Genomic DNA, 19,139 nt, shown 5'->3' with positions numbered 1-19,139 from the left:
TGCCTCATGTAATCACAAAGCAATAACCTATAGCAGAAGCATGAAAGATATAGGAGTATAAGCATAACACTTCAGTAAACTATCATATTACAAAGGAAGAGAGCAAGAAGAAAGGAACAGAGAAATTATGAAGCAACCAGAAACAATTAAAAAATAGCAATAATTATGTACCTGTCGATAAACTTTAATGTAAATGGACTAAATTCAATCAAAATACATAGACCCATCTGTATGCTGCCAACAGTAAACTCACTTCAGATGTTGAATGTTGTCACATGTTTTTTCTGAGTCTTTTGAGATAATATGATTTTTTTATCCTTAATTTTGTTAACATTGTATATCACATTGATTTGTGGACATTGAACCATCCTTGCATCCATGGAATAAATTCTTCTTGATCATGGTGTATAATCCTTTTAATGTAGTTTTGAATTCAGTTTGCCAATATGGTGTTGAGGATTTTTGCATCTATGTTCAGCAAGGATTTTGGCCTGTGATTTTCTTATCTTGTGTCTGGTTTTGGTATCAGGGTAATCATGACCTCATAAAGTGAGCTTGGAAGTGTTTCCTAATTTATTTTTGGAAGAGTTTGAGAAGGATTGGTATTAATTCTTCTTTGAATATTTGGTAGAATTCACCAGTAAAGTCATCTAGTCGTGGACTTTTTGTTGTTGTTGTTGTTGTTTTTGCGGTATGCGGGCCTCTCACTGCTGTGGCCTCTCCCGTTGCGGAGTACAGGCTCCGGACGCACAGGCTCAGCAGCCATGGCTCATGGGCCCAGGCCCTCCATGGCATGTGGGATCTTCCCGGACCGGGACACGAACCCGTGTACCCTGCATCGGCAGGCAGACTCTCAACCACTGCGCCACCAGGGAAGCCCTGTTGTTGTTCTTGTTGGGAGGTTTTTTGATTACTGATTACCTCCTTACTAGTGATTGGTCTGTTCAAATATTCTCTTCATGTTTCAGTTTTGGTAAGTTGAATGTTTCTAGGAATTTATACATTTCTTCTAGGTTATCTAATTTGTTGGTGGATAAATTTTCATAGTAGTCTCTTATATTCCTTTGTATTTCTGTGGTATCAGTTGTAACATCTCCTCTTTCATTTCTGATTTGTTTGAGTCCTCTCTTTTTTCTTTGTCTATCTAGCTAAAGATTTGTTAATTTTGTTTATTTTTTAAAGAACCAGATCTTAGTTTCATTGATCTTTTCTATTAATGTTTTAGTCTGTATTTCATTGATTCCATTCTGATCTTCATATTTTACTTACTTCTACCAATTTTAGAGTTCATTTGTTGTTCTTTCTCTATTTCCTTGATATGTAAAGTTAGGTTGTTTATTTTAGATCTTTGTTTCTTGATGCAGACATTTATCCCTATGAACTTTCCTCTTCAAACTGCTCTTGCTACATCCCATAAGGTTAGGTAGGTTGTATTTCCATTTTCATTTGTCTCAAGGTAATTTTGTATTTCTCTTTTAGTTTCTTTGAGTCATTGTGTGTATGATAGCATGCAGTTCAATCTCCATATATTTATGAATTTTCCAGTTTTCTTTATTTTATACAGTGGGTGGTCAAAAAAAATGATTGATATAATTTCATTTCTTAAGTGTATTAAGACTTCTTTTCTGACCTAACATATGATCAGTCCTGGGAATACTTCATATGTGCTTGAGTAGAATATGTATTCTGTTGCATTTTGGTAGAATGTTATATATATATTTCTGTTAAATCCACCTGTACTACCACATTGTTTAAAGTCAATGTTTCCTTACTGATTTTCTGTATAGGTCCTCTATCCACTGATGTTAATGGGGAATAAAAGCCCCCTACTATTATTGTATTGCTGTCTACTTCATCCTTTACATATGTTCATACTTTGTATGTCTAGGTATTTCTATACTGAATGCATCAATACTTAAACAATGTTATATTCTCTTGTTTGACCCCTTTATCATTATGTGATGATCTTTGTCTCTTATGAGAGTCTTTGTCTTAAACTTTATTTTGTCTGGTATATCTACCCCAACTTTCTTTTGGTTTCTGTTTGTATGGAATATCCTTTTCTATCCCTTCACTGTCAGTCTATGTTTGTCCTTATATCTGAAGTGAATTTCTTGTAGGCAGCAAACAGATGAGTCTAGTCTTTTGATTGGAGAATTTAGTCCATTTACATTGAAGTTTATTGATAGGTATGTTACTATTGTCATTTTGTTGTTTTGTGTTGTTTTATAATTCCTGTTTCTTTTTTCTCTTTCTTTGTGATTTGATTATTTTCTCAATTGGTATTCATAGACTCCATCTTTTGTGTGTCCTCTCTAGATTTTTGCTTTGTGGTTAACAAGAGGCTTTCATAAAATAACTTACTTTATAGCAATCTATTTTAAGTTGCTAACAACTTAAGTTTGAACGTATTCTAAAACCCAGCATTTTTAGAATTGCCATATCTTTAAAACCAGCTTGTCAGAATCTTTCTTATAAACAACATGTTATTTTGATTATAATGAGACAACTCTATACAGAATTAATATCTTTATAATATTGAGTCTTTCAATCCATTAACATTCCCTATCCCTCCATTTATCTAGTTCTCTTTTTTTTGGGGGGGTACCAAATTACTTTATTTGAAGGAATGGTACTAAGGAAAGGACTTGTAGATGTTTTGGTACAACTTACAGAAAAGGTAAAGTTAACCCAAACATGCATGCACTGCCTTGGTGACAAGGGAGGTCACCCCTGTGGCTACGGAAGCCAGCCTAAGGCTTAGCTCTCATTATCACTATTTCCCAGTGTGTGCTTATCAAAGAGATACTGTGCCATGCCAGATTCAGGGGCCCCATTGTGTGCAAGTTGGTTACATGGTCACCCAATTCTTTAATGGATTTCATCTACTCATTCAGATAATGAGTCTCAATGAAGTCACACAAATGGGGGTCATTTTTCTCAGTGGCCAGTTTGTGCAGTTCCAGTAGTGACTGATTCACACTTTTGTCCAAGTGTAGTGCACATTCCATTGCATTCAGCCCATTCTTCCAGTCATCACAGTCTGGTTTCTTGATATCCTGAAGGAAGATTCAGCCACCCCGTTGGTTCTGCAGCTTCATCAGTTTCTCAGCATGTTCCCTCTCCTCACAAGATTGGTGAAGAAAGTATTTGGCAAAGTTCTTCAAAGCCACATCATCGTGGTCAAAATAGTACGACATGGACAGGTAGACGTAGGAGGTGTAGAGCTCCAGGTTGATCTGGCGGTTGATGGTGTTCTCTGAGTCCTGGTGGTAGTTCTGGCACACCTGCGAGGGGGACACGGTCGTCATGGCGGGCGGCTGAGGTGAAGTGGTGGCAGTGGCTGCATGGCGCTGTAACGGCGGCAGGGACCTTAGGGCGGTCAGAGGGCACTGTGAGGTGGTGGCGAGGGCTGGTTCTGAGCGTCTGGCCAGAGCGGGGGAAGAGCACCGGGTTCCGTCCAAGCACTGTTGAAGCAGGAAACCATGGCTACTCTCCACGAAGACTGTCTAGTTCTCTTTTTAATATTTCTTAACTTAGAATAACTATAAAACATTATTCTGTACATCATGTTTTCTTAGCTTGATATTTTATTTTTGTATGCTATTAAAAATAGTATCATTTTATACCCAAAATTTTTGTAGTTATATAGAAGTATAAATATATCTAGATAGCTAACAAGATAAGTATATAGATAGGCATACATATAAATACTTGTATACACCAAGCTTTTTTATTTACAAAATTGTCATTTATAAATAGCAAATTATTATTTTTTTCTTGCGTTGTTTTACTGACAATATATCCAACACAATCTTGGTGTGTTTTATTGAGTATACCTTTTTTATTCTGGATTTCAGAAAGATTTCAGTACTTTATTCTTTACTGAATCTGTTTTTGCTCTTGTTTTTGTTTGTTTTTTAAGTGAACATTCTTTATGAGATTAAGATAAATCTTCCAAATTTTCTTAGCATCTTTGAATGTTTGTGAATTATATTAAATGATATTTTTGCAACTACATATACACTTTTCAATAGATACCATATGTATGATTTTCTACCTTATTAATATGGTGAATTACATTGCTTGATGTTTCTGTATTGTGTTTCTTGGAAGCAAATTATGTTGAGATATATTTATTTTAGTTAAGTAGATAGATGATAGGTGGGTAGATAGATAAAGATAGATTTGATATGTTAATATTTTGTTTTGAAATTTTACATCTATATTTATGTGAAAGGTTAGCCTATAATTTTCTTATTTTGTAATATCATTGTCCAGTAACTAAGTTATATTGTACACATAGAAAACTTTGCTGAGTAGTTTGTGTATAATCAGTATTATTTCTTCCTTAACTGTCTGGAAATTATGTAGGTGACACCAACTTGACCTGGCAATCTCATTGAGTAAATTTTGGTACACATTCTGATATATTTATTAAATATAATAATATTCTGTCAGTTTTGGTAAATTGTGTTTTCCTAAAATATTGTTAAATTCATCTGAAATACAAAATATTTGGTGTAAAGTTTATCATAATTATTTTTATTTTCCTTTTTATTAATGCCCATAAAATTAGTAGTTTTCATGCATCTTTTCTCTTTTTTGCTTGATTAATTTTGTTTTTTGGTTTATAAATTAGCTTTTAAGAATAACTAAAGTGCCTTTGTTGATTTTCTTTATGGTATGCTTGTTTTTTTATTTCATTGAATCCTACTCCCACATTTTTATTGTTCTTTTTTAATTAAAATAAAAATGAAAGTCAATGAGAATACGATAAATCAACTTGGAAGAATGCTGTGAAACAAAACTAAACATTTATGTAATGAATATGGATCATTTGACTTACTTTCTAATTTTAGTCCAGATGTAGTATTGTTTTCACAAGTTTACAAATGATAAGAATTAGAAAGAGAAAACTTAAGTAAATTAACTGTAGGTTGCAGAGATAGGGTTGGAGGTGAAACTAGCATTTAAATCAAGGTTTTCCAGAATTGAAAGTCCATTATTGTCTCATATTACTATACTGCTCTGGCAAATGTTTTGTGAAGTTACACTTATAGATCTTGAATAGGTGTCCAGAGTTTGTCTACCATCTATCATTTGAGCCTTTGCTTTCACTAGCTAAAATTTCACACCTTATCCTCCTCACATATTTTTTGTATATTGCAATATTCCTTCTTTTCTTTCCTTCTCCTCCTTCTTCTCACACAATTTTATTTTTATTTCCTTCCTTAGTTTTCAGCCAAATGTGTAACTCCAGACTATAAATGCATAGCAATAAGATAGAATATATTTTGAAAACCATTCTTCCATTTCTTTTTTTTTTTTTTAATGCACCTGGATTAGCTTAGCCAAAGTTTGTGGGTTTATTTGCTCAATTAATGGACGCTGACTGATGGACTGTCTGAAAAACACCCTATTGTTCCTAAATTAGTTGTAGCAAATAAATATGTTTCTCAGTCATTATTTGGAAAACATCTGCATTGGTAAGCAGCTTTTGCTACAGTAACAGATTCTTGACTATAAATGACTTAAATAAGTGAGTATATTTTTATATAACAAGTTTGAGGGCTGGAGTTTGAGGGCTGCTAGCATTGGTTTAATGGTTTAAAGATGTCAAAGACAATATTTCTTTGATTCCCTTGACTTTTCTCCCATGTCTGCAAGGTGGCTGCTCAAGAGCCAAGTCTTTTGTTAACATTCAAAACAAGAAGGCAAAGGTAATCAGATGTGAAGGGAGTGGTAGATGGTAGTTACAGTTGTCACTGACTTATGAAATAGTTAGCTAAGGAATAGGTCAGGAAGAGATTAGAGACCCTGCAAGGAGAGGAATATGGGACAACTATTGGAGGGAATGAGTCTTGGGGTAGAAAATAAATGATTAGTAGAAATTCTAAGCAATGGTCAGGGTCTGTGAATGCTTGCTTTTTATCTGGATTGTTATAGGTTTATGAGAAAAACAAAGAAAGTTTATTAAAAATATGCATGGAGGATTACAAAGTCAATAATGTAACTTAGGACTCTTGTTTATAACTGATATAAACCCAAATCAAAATCAAATAAATAAGTAAAGCAATCTCTGGCTTTCATAACAGAACATTTCAGTAGTAGAGCTGTTTCCAAGCATAAATTATCTCATGTACTCAAGATTACATGAGAGGTATATTTGTAACTCAGTGCTGATTTTCTCCATGTTGGCTTCATTTTAAGGAGGTTACTCCTGGGTGAGACAAAATGGCTTGATTCTACTGATTAGGCAAACCTAGATGAAAGAGAGTGCTTCATTCACTATAGTTTCAACCCAGGTGTTGGGATTTGAGTTTCTCTGATTTGGTCTGAATCAGAGAAAATAATCAACTTTATAATCAACTTTAAATCATTTATTGTGGCCAGGAACATCCAGAGGTGTGGTCACCCATCTACAATTATAAAGACTGAGATTGGGAATAATTACTTCCCACAAGGAAATTCAATGGAAATTGATGTTAAAATAATAGATACTTATGGCTAAGTGAACTGGTTCAAGTTAAGTTAAGTTGTCTGTAAAATGTGGAAATTTAAAAATCACCATGGTTTGGTTTTGGGGTCCTAAGAACTGTATAAGTAAAAGAAGAGGGGTTTTTTTGGTGCAGATTTGTTTCAATGAGAACTATTAGAGTAGATATCTAAAGATAATAATAGAGCAGAAAAATCCAGATGAGAAAACCTAATGGGAAGTAATATGAGAAAATTGGGTAGGGTACAGATGCTGAAGGTGTAATTTCACAAAGAGTGCAAATTAATGGTAAATTGAGAGAGAGGAAAATAAAACCTTAGAGATATAGATTAAGACAGTGTATTCAAAGAGAATAGAAATTTTTAAGATGCCAGTGACTAGGACAGTGGGTGGTACCAGACAAATATTTGTTGAATCTATGCAGGTAAAATAGAACATTATAAAATCCAGGGATAATTGTATTAGCAGTTAAGTACTTTGAAAAGATGATGTATGATGATGTATTCAAACAATAATAGATCATAGTTCCAGTGTATTTGACAGGTGAAGAAAGGAGCTCTACCTAAATTCATGGCTGCTACTGGAGTTAAATAAGGAAAGCATAAGGAAGATGAATATGAAAACTACAGCAAAATTTCTTTCAGAATGGGTCAAAAAACCAAGGTCACTTTGTAAAAATGGATTTTCTGGAAAAATGGAAATTGGCAATATCCCTTAATACTCTCATTGAAAGAAAATCTCATTTTATTAGGGTAATGGTAGGTAATAAAACATGACTTCCCTTTTTTCCCATTTATTAATGAATTAGAATGTGCAAAACCCTGGTAATAATTGACATAAAAAGGCTCATAAGCATCATTAATGTCTTCCTTACCGGCATTTTAATTTTACAAAACCAGCATTTTTGTTAAAATTATAGTACATTAAAAGGAGTTTTATCCTACTATTTGCTAAAGATGTATGATGACAGTTTTTAAAAAGATAAGCATGGGTGGTGGAGAAGGCAGTTCAGAATTTGGCCTACACCATGTGAGAATTTTTTCTTAGACTAAAGATGTAAAATGAGATCAACTAAATATTTTTGGTTTGAAAAAAACATATGATAATTTTCAAGTCTTATATATTTAATTTCCAAGGATTTTTATTTGAAACTTCGAATAGTTAAAATCATTGAAAAAGAAAAGAGCATGAATCAAAATCTAAAATGTAGGATAGGCTTTGAAACATTGGAGAAAGTGCTAAATTTGGCAAATATGCAAATATGTTTCTGGCAATAATAACATATAGCTTTATCATCTACTGCTTGATCCTCCAGTGGATAATTAAGTTCCCTATCCAAACAATTTGTCCTAAGTATACATAATAATATCACTAATTAAAATGTCCCATTAATGTCTTCATTTTATTTCATAGCTCAGTTAATTTTCTAGGCAGGTGAACTAATACATGCCTATTATTAGCTTACATTTTGAATCATATCCAATGGTAATTCATAATCATTCTATGCCATTTCCAGTTTTGAACTAACTCCATATGCTGAAGACTTAAAAATACTCTCCCACTCTTTGCTTCTTTTTTATTACAAATTTTGTAACTTTGCCAGATACAGTCTTAGGTGCTTAGATCTTATGACAGCTTTTCTTTATATATACTTAGATTAGAAAATACTGTATCTTCCATTCCAAATGTCTTCAGTTCATATATATTAGGAAATGAATTTACAGACATTTTATTCAGTTATTTGAATTTTATGTAAGGTTAATTTAACCTGCTAATATCTATGACTGAAAAAAAAATTGATGGCAAGTCTATAGGGTACTGGGTTCACAAGATCTAATCTGTGGGGTAGGAAAAGAAAGGGGAAGATGACCACCGACAGGTAACAAAGAAGGCCTGAGATAAACTGTATTCAGGTTTGTCTTGCCCTTAACTTGTCTCCCACTGATAGATTTAAGCCTTATATGCATGCCAATATATTACTAATTTAAAATTTTTTCTAATAACTTGTTTTTAAATTAAAAAATTTTAAGGTCTTAAGAGATATTAGTATAATTTTGGGGGAATATCTAGCCTTCCACAAGACAGTAAATACTGAGTCATTAAATTCCATGTGGGGACTGGTTATGGACTTTAGTAACAATGATTCTGAGATGAGGGAGGCATACGATGCTCTTGACTTGTACCAAAGTGTTTTACATAACTTAATGCACTTCAGACTCATCAGACTAATTGTCATTGAATTTCCTTGATTTTTAGTTTATTCATTTTTTAAAAATAAATGATAGTGGGCTCCCCTGGTGGCGCAGTGGTGGAAAGTCCGCCTGCTGATATAGGGGACACGGGTTCGTGCCCCGGTCCGGGAAGATCCCACATGCCGCGGAGCGGCTGGGCCCGTGAGCCATGGCCGCTGAGCCTGTGCGTCCAGAGCCTATGCTCTGCAACGGAAGAGGCCACAACAGTGAGAGGCCCACATAACGCAAAAAATAAATAAATAAATAAATGATAGTTTTGGAATGCATGATCTGGTATTCATCCCTTTCAACTGTAAGCCCAAATACTAATGGGAGATTGACAACCCCTAACTAAAAGTGTGGAACTCGTAATGGCAGTCCATTCTCTCTTGACATGGACTTCTGTAGGACTGGGAACACACACACTGGTTCAGGGATGACAGGGAATAAATTTGTTAGTGAGACTAGAAATTTACCAGATGCCTCTGGGAAGTAAGGATTTTTTTTTTTTTAAACACTCTTCCACTAGACACATATTATGGTTATAATGCATATTTCTTTATTCCCGACATAGTATCTCATTGTTTATTGGAGGTTGAGACTATTCTAAAATAAAGTATACAAAAAATAATTATACACTTCAGTGTTAGCTATCCAGTTAAAATTCCTATGTGTATCTTAATCTTTCACTTGCTGAATAAAATGCAATCACAGACTAACCCTTACACCTTGAATCTATGTGACATCACTGGAATTGGTTGAATAGTTCCAACTGAAAATAAAATGTTAGAGCATATCTGAATAGTGAGTAATCAACTTTTGGAACTTTGCTGCATATTTCAATTATGAAATTGAAATGCATACCCAGTACTTATTTTAGTAAAATGGTTGTAAACCACATGTCCCATTCAGACAAAATCTCCTTTTCCTCTCAAAATTGTCCCCACAAAGCTACTCAAATAGCAAGAATTAAAGTTTTATGAAATTTGCTTATGAACACATGGCTGCAGTTGGGGTCTTTTGTTGTTTCTTTGTATTTTTCTTTCTGATTGAAAGAAACGAAAGAAAACTTTTAACATATAAAGCAACATAACAGTTTTATTCTGGGTACATTATCAATGTATTTTAAAATAAATGTAACTCAATATTAACTTGCCCCATCAAGAGAAGCTCAATAGGTCTTTAAATATAAGGTAATGTAAAGAAAAAAGTTTGTAGAAAATATAATTAAAGTGGGTTAACAATAATCTCAAGGCAGATAACGATTTTTTTTTTTTAGCTTTGCTCATCTGACATTTGGTGTTGTTAACAGTATAAAATTAATTTCCTCAAATCAAAATACATTTTTATTAAAAATCATTAGATACATCAGATAGTAAATATATCAATTTGGTCTGATGCTGTCTCAGAGCTTTTCATTTGAGATTTGTAGAGGAAATTACAGACCTATGATAAAATCATATCAGATATAACAGCCACGTATTTGAAATATCCTCAAAAAAAAGAAAAGTTGCTATTTTCAAACACTTTTATAATTGACACCTGCTCAATAGGACTGTCTTCTCCAAAGTATACATCTCACCTCAACAGTCAGTAGGGAATGCCCTGCCTTTTAATCATTTCCAGAAGTGCTTCAACACTATGGGAATGATAGTGCTGTGTCATTCCACATTGATTTAATCAGTGACATGTTCCTGGAAGTCACTTCATGGTACACTATTATATAAAAAATGAAGGGAAATTACTGCAGAAGAGGGGGAAAAAAGCATATGGTACTGGATAACAGTGATCATTTCAAATATTATAAAGCGTGTCACAATCTATTTCTGCCTCAATGTAACCTCCCTCCTCTGTATCAATATTATTAAGGTACATCAGCTACTATGAAGAAGCGCTTACCTTCTAAGAAATGTATCTTAAATATAACATGAAAGAAGTATGAATTGCTATCCTGAAGCTGAAAAACTATGTTTTATGGCTTTAATAAACATCATTATGTCCATACATTATTCACATTCATGCAAGTGAGTGTGTGCACACATACCCCTCACGTCTGTGTGCACGCACATAAACACACACGCACAAAGGGAGTAAATGTGTGATAGTTGTTGAAATTGCTTTACTAAATGTTCTGTTCTAACAAGTGAAAACTTCCTGGATTATTTTAATTAATGTAGGCTTTAAGCATTTAATCCTGGTTTCCTTGAAATGCTTTTGGTAGGGGCAATGTTTTAAAAGTTGTCTGTAACTTATGAATGTAAAAAAAAAGAAAATCTTAACATGAATTCGGGAAAGTCCAGTGCTGAGATGATGATTTTATTATATTCGCTATTTCAAGTTTCAAAGCTAATCTAATGGAAGTACACATAAAATCAGTTTAAACAGTTTTTGAATAGACTATAAGGCATTTATTTTTAGAAGTTTTATGCAATGTAGATTTTTAGTATTTCTAATTCCTGGTATTATGTTTGTATTGTGTGAATTAGTATTAACACATTTTTCTGTAAGGTGCATTTTGTACAGAAAAAAAATTCTTGTCTTCAAATGTCTATCAAAGTGTCTGTACCCTGAATCTTTTCAGATCTCCCTTGTTTCAGCAGTTTCCTGATGCAGGAAGGAGTTTCCTAGTGTTTTTGCCAAATAATCTGAATAATTTGTTCATGTACATAGTTACCTCCTAAAAGGGATTTGAGACATGCTCCTTATAACATCAAAATTTTGTTCTTTCTCCTACATTTTTACCACACTCTCCCAAAATTCTGGGACACCAGTTCCAATAAGTGTTTTTTTGTTTGAGTGAGAACTGGTCATCTGCTTCCCTGTAGGGGTCATCTGGACTTGTTTTATCATGACATATTTCTAGCATCACCAGAGATAGAATTCTGTCTTAGTATTCTCAAATAACTAGATTCTAACCCTCTGATTATTTCACATATCCCCAAATCTGACTTATATCCCATCTCATTCCCAATCCACAAATCCTTTCAATGTGCCTCTGGAACTCCTGGACTGTCATCAAAGTATGTCTTAAATCCTCAACTTTCTCTGAATCATTCCTTTAACTTCTTTTTCTAATATGACCTTGGCTCTCTTCTGAGGTCACTAATTCCACTATGCCCGTGAGATGGCTAATCTTTCCGCTTTAGAGTAGGTGATTCTTTTTACTCTTAACGGCTGCTTTCAGACTATCAGACCTCTATCCCCTCACACTACACACATACACGCACACACTCTCTCAGCTCCACTGAAGTTCACATGATCAGACCGTACCCCTATTATTACTCTTTGTGCAGTCTTTCTGGTCAGTTCTCCTTGTTCATGGATAATTTTAGTATCTGCTTTACTGACACCTACTCTATCACTGTCCTGGTCAACATTCTTCAAAATTGCATTACATTTGAATAATCCATCCAGCATCCTGTCAATTTGGTTCCTTATCTTCACTTTTATTGATTTTTTCCTCCATCTTACACTCCTAATATGATACCCTAAAACTTGTCATTATAATAAATGCAACACATTCCAAATCTCCATTTCAATTACCTTATCCTTAGGGCACTACCTGCAATATTTAAAACTTATTCTTTCTAGAACTGAAGTTAATTAATAATCCTATTCTCCTAGGTGACTATTTTGCAGGTTATTTTTTATCTCCTTAAACTTCCAAAATCCACCTTCTTCTCAACTGGTAATCTTTCTCCGTCAGTGCCCTGAAGCCAACAATCTCTAGGGATATTTGGTATTTTTGTAATTTGTACAGTTATCAAAATTTGTCTGTGCTTAAACAAGATTATGAGGTGGTATTTGTTTGTTTTTGTTTTAGTCTCACTTCATCATAGTCCTAGAGTGATATTCCCACCCACACATGTCCTTAAATAGTTTAGAATAATTATAGATAACTGTACATATGAGATAATAAATTTACTCTGAAAACTTGGCTTTTGAAAAAAATTGACAGTATGACTATCAGGGGTGGCATTTCCTTGGTAACATCACCACAAGTAAAAGTTTATCCAATTTTGAGCTAACATCCACTTTTTTTTAGTAATCTCAATTGTAAATACCCATGTAATATAAATTTTGATTTTTTCAAGAAATTATGCTTTTGACATTAATTGGACCTTACTGCATAGATATGCATACAGTTTTATCTAAGTTCTGAGATTAGAGTTGTACAACTAAGACAACTCAGTACTCTATATTGAAGTGGAATGAGGGTGAGGTATTATTTTGGAGTAAGAATTGATTTTGTTTTGAAATGCTCACCTGATCCTACACTCAGTGGTAATTATCTTGATTTATGTTCTCAGAAATATACCTAAAGACTCAATTCCTTTTTAATTTCACTGACTTTTTTTTTCTTTATCAAGGTATAATTTACATACAATAAAATCTACTTCTTTTAAGTGTAAAGTTTAAACTTTGGTAATTGAATACAGTTGTATAACTTCCACCACAATCAGGATATAGAAAATGTCCACCACCAGTGTGACCTTTTCTAATATTATTCTGTGAGATTACTTATGTTCAATAAGAGAACATCTTGACCTAACTGTGACTGTGAGGCCAGCTTCTAATAACACTAAATACTTGCTGTTAGTGTTAGCTGGTTCAGAATATCAGGGTATTCTTTTCTCTTTCACATTTCTCCCTTAAATAAGAACAAAGTGTTAAACAGAAGATAACTTCTACATCTTCCCAGTACCAAATATACATATTTTCAGCTAGTTTCTGCTACATATATAAAATGTCATTATTCCTATATAAGGCAAACCTTTCTCCCTATGTATTGGATTCTATCCCATATCACTAAATCAAGGAACTTCCTTCTACAGTTTTATTTTCTCGCTTCTTTTTTAAATATCTTTTATTTTTTATTGAGGTATAATTGATGTAACATTATACTAGTTTCAGGTGCACAACATTTTGATTTGATATCTGTATATACTGCAAGTTTATATCACAATATCACAAAATCATCACAATAAATATCTGCCACCATACAAAGATACAAAGTTTCTTATGATGAGAACTTTTAAGAACTCTTAACATCTTTCAAAGATGCAATATAATGTTTTTAACTATAGTCACCATTCTGTAAATTATATCTCCATGACATTTTATAACTGGAAGTTTACCTCTTGACCCTCTTAAAACATTTTTCCCACCTCCCATTCCCCTTCCCTCTGGCAATTACCAATTTGTTCTCTGTATTTTTTAGTTTTTTTGTTCATTTTTTTGTTCATTTTTTGTTCATTACTTTTTTGTAATGAACAAACATTACATTTTTGTAATGAACAAACATTACATTTTTCAAATGTAATTTTGAACAAACATTACATTTTTTGTAATTTTGAACAAACATTACATTTTTGTAATTTTGAACAAACATTACATTTTTGTAATGAACAAACATTACATTTTTCCCACCTCCCATTCCCCTTCCCTCTGGCAATTACCAATTTTTCTCTGTATTTTTTAGTTTTTTTGTTCATTTCTTTTTGTTCATTTTTTGTTCATTACTTTTTTTGTTCATTTGTTTTTTTGGATTATGCATATAGGTGAAATTATACAGTATTTTTCTATCTATGTCTGACTTATTTCACTTAGCCTAATAGCTTCAAGATCCATCCATGTTACCGCAGATAGCAGGATTTCATTCCTTTTTATACAGTTGAGTAGTTTTCTATTGTATATATTTACCACATATTTTTTATCCATCATCTATCCATGGACACTAAGGTTGCTTCCATATCTTGGCTTTTGTAAATAACATTGAAACAAATAAAGGGGTGCATATATCTTTGCAAATTACTGTTTTCATTTTCTTCAGATAAATACCAGGAGTGGAATTGCTGTATTGTAGGGTAGTTTTTATTTTTAATTTTCTGAGGAAACGTCATACTGTTCTCCATGGTGGCTGCACTAATTTATATTCCCACCAACAGTGCAGGAGGTTCCCTTTTCTCCACATCCTTGCCAACACTTGTTTGTTTTTGTCTTTTTGATGATAGCCATTCTACAGGTGTGAGGTGATATCTCATTGTGGTTTTGATTTGCATTTCACTGATGATTAGTGATATTGAGCATTATTTCATGTGTCTATTGGCCATCTGTATATTTATTTTGGAAAAAAGTCTTCTCATCTCTGCCTTCTAAAACAGTTTCTTCTCTACACTGTATCATTCCTATGAGCAGACAAATATTTCGTATTATCTCCCACTTTAAAAATAAAGGTAAAAGAACAGCTTTCCCTTGATCTTCATTCTCCTCCAGCTTTTACCGCTTTTTTAATATACTTCTCTCATTTCAAATGAGATGGCTTAACTACTGTACATATTCAGAGTCATGGCTTCCTTTCCTCCTGTTCTCCTTAAATCTCATCTAATTGTCCCCAGCATTTGCCAGCAGAAGCTACCGTCAATGTTACTAATTCCTCCATATTGTCCAAACTATGGGTTAGTTCTCAGCCCTAATTTTTTCTGAAGATCAGCAGCATTTGACATGATTGCTTCCTGATTTTTGAAGCATCGTTTTTATTAAATTTGCAATAGCAGTATCTTTGTTTTCTTCTCAGTCCTTCTGAATCTCCTTTGATAGAACTTTTCTTCTTGCTGCTATGCATTTTGAAGAGTAACCTCAGATTGTGTCCTGTCACAAATTTTCTTCTCTTTTTACGGTTATTCTTTGGGTGATCATATGACCTATAGAGAAATAATTATTTCCATTCCAGAACTTTCCCTTGAATTTTAGACATTTATATCCACCCAGCATATAAAATGTGGCCTGCCTCAAGCTATTTTCTTCACTCTTCTGTAGCCTACTATCTGATATCTGTTAGTATCCTAGGAATCTGTCTAAACCAGTCACCATTCCTGCCTGGTGTGATACAAACTATATTTCACAGACTCTCTTTCCAGTGGCTTTCTGTTAGGTTCTGCTAATATAAGACTGTGGCAGGAGATTGGAAGCTGGTAAAATTATAAAATACTTTTATGGCTTCTGAGTGTCTCTAACAATGGTTGTCCCAGCTGTGCTAGTGGGGATGGTGGTAGTGAAAAAAACTTGAGAAGCAGTAATAACAGCAACAGTGGAGACAGCGACAGGAATGTGGTAACAGTACTTAAGGCAGTAGTAGCATTTGCAAAAACAAGGAATGTGAGTGAGCTCCTGGCTTCCTGCTTAACCAGTTCAAACACAGCAAGCAGAAGCTTCAACTGGGAGAACAATCCCAGGCTTGGAGTGACACCATTCTCCCTGTGCTTCTCCAGCTCTAACAGTAATAGTGTCTTCCTGCAATTGTTCATTATTTGCTAACCTCACCTATCCCTTTTTGTTCCTTCAGTGCTTCAAACTATTGAAAACGAAATTCTCTAAATTACCTCCGTTTGTATTTCTTGAGTAGTTTGTTTTTATGATTGAAGACTGACTGATATAATATTTGAGCCAGAAGGGCTCTGAGGAAACAGATCTTTTGGGATTAGTTAGCTAACATAATTGCTTTAAAAAAGTGATTACATCCTTATCAGTGGAAAATAAACTGGAAGATAAATTGATATTACTCAGAGATAGATGCAGTGACTGAAAACTTTGGTCTTCCTTGTTTGGAAGAGTGAAATATCTTCCTGTGCATGAAGGATAGTTACATCCTATTAGGAAGAAGCATGGTTATTCTCTTTGACTGAATAACCAACATAGTGGACAGTGCCAAATAGTGTCTTGTCTGTTAGTACAACACCCATCCTTCCATACCTCATTTTTACCTTCAAGTTAGAAAATGTAAATTACGTTTCCTAATCCATTTTGCCAGCTGACTTCCCCATTGCATTCCTCTAATGGAAGACACAGGCAAAGGATCTGAATACAGGAAGAAGGGAAAAACCAAGCCATTCTAAACTGCCAACTAGTCTTTCAGTAGTTAAAAATTATGGGTCAGGAAGTGATTGTTTAAACTGTCATAACAAAGAACTCCAACATCTCACTGGTATATTTATTGCTCACACTACATGTCCACCACTGGGATAATCTGGGGATTCTGTTTCATGTCAATCTAAACCAGAGATGCAAAGGTATAGAGCATCCACAATTGGAACATTGTTAGCTGCTGTTGGCAGAGATAAAGAGCTTCTTTTCACATTTTTTTAGCTTAAGAATGTCACTCGGCCACACCTATCTCCAAAATTGTCAGGAATCTGGAGATAATTTGTGAACAATATTAATAAGCACTACACTAACCTTCCACCATAAGAACATGTACTTCCCACACCTTTGTAAAAAAAAAAAAAAAATTGCCAGCATTAAAATCTCTATTAAAAAAAAAAAGAAAAGAAATACAAATTCTAAGGTATTTTCAGTTTTTGTACTTATCTTTAATGGAAACATCATCTTAAATCAGTTTTTTCCTCCCATGTTCCTCATTGAAATAATTAGTACTCCATAAACTCAAGTTTTTTAGGCAAAAAAGTTTTGGATTCCTTTCTTTGTCTTACATCACATACCCAGTATATCAGAAATTCTGGCCACCTCCAACTTTGAGATGTTTGCCAAACACCATTTCCAGCACTTCCACTGCCACCACATTGGTCCAAGCCACCATCACTTTTTGTCCCAGTTACTATAAAAACTTCCTAACTGATCTCTCTGCTTCCACTTCTTTTCTACAACAGGACTGTTGGCCCTTTTGGCATGTAAGTCAGTTTGTTGCTCCCTTCACCAAATTCACGTGATGGCATCTTATCAATTGTGAAGTAAAATATCAGAGCTGTTATCTACCATGCTCTACAAAATCTGATCCTTAACCACTTGATAGCTATGCCAGTGATGGATACAGTTGTATTGGTATAGGTAAGTAGGTAAACAGATAGATACATATATACATATGTAGATAAAATGGAAGTAATATTATTAGTCAAAACCCTTAGTGTATGCAGAAGCATTGGCTGTTTAGAGACTTTTAATGGTGATTCAAAGAAAAGCGTATGACATTTGGTAACACTTTATCACTTGATTTACTGCTCCTATTAGACCTTGGATATTCCAGGGAACAGCGAAAACACTTTTTTAAGTTTGCACTTGTGAGTAAATGATAAAGAGATTAAATGAAATGTGATAGAAGTGGAATAAGGTTGCAATTCATAGAAGGGTAATGACTTTGACTTAGGGCTTTACAGGGATATTATTAGTTACATGTCAATATCAAATCTTAGCCATGAATACACATTCTTAAATTCCTTCTAAAAATGAGAATTTTAAATGAAAATACTGAACAAAATTCTTATCTTTATAATACATGAATATTATAAAAGTTTTCTTGATCCCTTGATTTGTTTGATAAATGTGCTATTTAAGATCTTCAGAGTCAAATTCATTGTTTGAAGGTTTTTTCCTTAAGATTTGTTAAAAAGGTTTTTGTGTTATAATCTCTATAAATGGTTCCTATTTACATTTAATGCAACAGTATTCAAAATTGCCATTAATATTCCAACAATCAATAGAACTATTTATGAAATTTCATCATTATAGGAATATGTATACATTTATCTATAATAAAATTATTTAGCTTGTGTAAAATTTTTTCATCCACCATAATTTCAGTATTTCATAAATTTAATTCTAAAATAGACCAGAAAGAAAAAATTGTACAGCCTATCAGAAATTATAACACACAATAGAAAAATAATAAAATTTAGAAATAATAAAAATAATATGTAAAATTACTTTTGCCTAATCACACTTACTACATTAGGGATTTTATCAGGGTCAGGGACATGAGGCAAAAATTTAAGAATCTTATACTTCGGGAAACCTGTGATAAAGAATAGCTAGTGAGCATATCAGGGAAAGATCTGGGGAATGAGAGGGAAAAAATGCCTATCATACCAATGAACAACACAGAAAAATGTACACATAAATACAATTTTATCAGTTTGTACTGATATTTCCAGTGTGTAAATGTTAGTTAGAAATATGAATCTCAGGCCCCATCCCAGACCTATTGCACAGAATTTACATTTTGGGAGGTTATCTTATGTTCATTAAAATTTGAGAAGCACTGGTCTAATAAACTACTGAGAACTAGTTTGGATTGAATGGAGTGTCTACCATATTGGAGATCCTTTTCTTGGTTTCTACCTTCCTTCCATCTATCAAACAGCTTCCAGCTGTTCCATTGAACACAAGATATGTGGTTATTAATGAGCATTCATGACATTTTCCTAAACACTGAGGCTTGGATTTCTATGGTAGTAGAGAAAACCAACAAAAGAGAGGTTAACTGAAAGCATACCCCAAAGTATTATATGCTTTGACAAAGGAATAAATTCATCTGGCCTTACATAGTAAAGGGAACACCAACATATTTTTATGGACCACCGCTGATGTTTCATACAGTGGTTCTCAGATAGTCTGAT

General features: G+C 33.6%; 1 pseudogene; it reads right to left on the bottom strand.

The window, feature by feature from the left end:
* Positions 1 to 2,705: 2,705 nt before the first annotated feature.
* Positions 2,706 to 3,311, bottom strand: LOC101327765 (ferritin heavy chain pseudogene; annotated as a pseudogene).
* Positions 3,312 to 19,139: the final 15,828 nt, after the last annotated feature.

This window comes from Tursiops truncatus, chromosome 3, assembly GCF_011762595.2.
Source record: "Tursiops truncatus isolate mTurTru1 chromosome 3, mTurTru1.mat.Y, whole genome shotgun sequence".
NCBI classification, from domain to species: Eukaryota; Metazoa; Chordata; class Mammalia; order Artiodactyla; family Delphinidae; genus Tursiops; species Tursiops truncatus.
Note: the sequence above shows the minus strand (reverse complement) of the source record. Positions and strands in the feature narration are given on the sequence as shown.